The sequence below is a fragment of the Tigriopus californicus genome, chromosome 6 (assembly GCF_007210705.1).
Source record: "Tigriopus californicus strain San Diego chromosome 6, Tcal_SD_v2.1, whole genome shotgun sequence".
In the NCBI taxonomy this organism is placed as follows: domain Eukaryota; kingdom Metazoa; phylum Arthropoda; class Copepoda; order Harpacticoida; family Harpacticidae; genus Tigriopus; species Tigriopus californicus.
This window is the reverse complement of record NC_081445.1, coordinates 7,651,566-7,652,874: the sequence shown is the minus strand read 5'-3', so window position 1 is coordinate 7,652,874 and position 1,309 is coordinate 7,651,566. Positions and strand designations below refer to the sequence as shown.

At 43.5% G+C, this 1,309-nt stretch overlaps 1 protein-coding gene across 1 annotated transcript in view; it reads right to left on the bottom strand.

The window, feature by feature from the left end:
* The window catches only part of LOC131882785 (dual oxidase-like), a 34,799-nt gene that overhangs the window by 6,126 nt on the left and 27,364 nt on the right, over nucleotides 1-1,309 (bottom strand). The window lies entirely within an intron of this gene.

Below are 1,309 nucleotides of genomic sequence, written 5' to 3'. Positions count from 1 at the left end.
AATAAAACTGAACCATTACCTCCGTCGGAAACTCAAACACCCATTAAATTTTTACTTTCAACTCGTTTTTGATTACAACATTTCTATGAATGTCCCTAAAAATGCACATATTCAAGACATCGCTTCAAATCATATCCTTGCTCAGAATAATCTTTCTTTAAAGCGTTACGAAACAATCTGAACATTGGAAGCATCAACCTTTTTGATCAAAAACTCTAGTTCATGACAAAAATAAACCAAGTAAACCGCAATTTCGATTGCATTTACTCCAATGATCTCAATCATGTTCTCTGAATGTTCATAAGTCCTACTGGATGGACGTGTTTTCGAAGAACCTCTTGGAAATGAACACGGCACGTCCCCACCCAATTGGTTAATAATCAGCCCTTGTGCATTTTCCTAATTCGTATTTATCACCACTCCATAGCAACAAACGTTTTGCAACTACTTCCTTTCATCTTCATTGGCACTACAAATTATGCGAATGTCTCCATTTCACTTGGGCAATTTCGCTCTTCCGTCGACTCATTCATTGTGACAACGCCAATCCAAGACGAGCCTCGGTGGGAATGATCTATGTCTTTTGGCTTCTGTTGGATGGGTTCAGCCAGGTGGTGGTGATCTTATTCTCCGACTAGGTTCTCAAGGGCGCCCTTAATCATGCAACAGACCAGGTGACAAGATGGATTGCCAATCCCGGATGACTCTCGAGTATGTTGGTACTAGACATTGTCAGTTTGCATAATGCTGTCTCTGGTCTTATTCGGCGATCCTGGATTCAGACAAGCCACTCCGGGAGTCTAGTCGCCATCCTCGTCACGAATCCTGAAACTCGCATCTGGGTGCCAAAATGGAAAACTCCGACATCTTGCCCGATGTTGAACCCTCCTATTGTACCTACATAGTACATAGTGCATAGTATAGCACGGTATGACTACGAAGGCCAAGCTCGTCTTGGAATACCAAGCAGGCTCAATAAAACGGTGCAAGATGGTCGTGACTTTACGATCCCCAACTGGATTGGACCCGAGGATCTTTTCCACAAGTCTGACCAGCATTTCTTTCGGTTTCATTTTCATCCAACCATCCATAAAGTTTGGGTCGAGACATCATCCTCGTCAAATATTACGAGATCCAAGTGATTCTCGATCGACCTCAAGTCATGAAACCATTCCACAACCCAATAGAGTACGCGCACGAGGACGATTAGGCCTTCTGAATGCTCATGTCAGCCACGATCAAATTGAAGGCGGTGCCACGGGAACGAATTCGATAAAGGTGAACTTCGTCATTAACTTCTCACCATCGC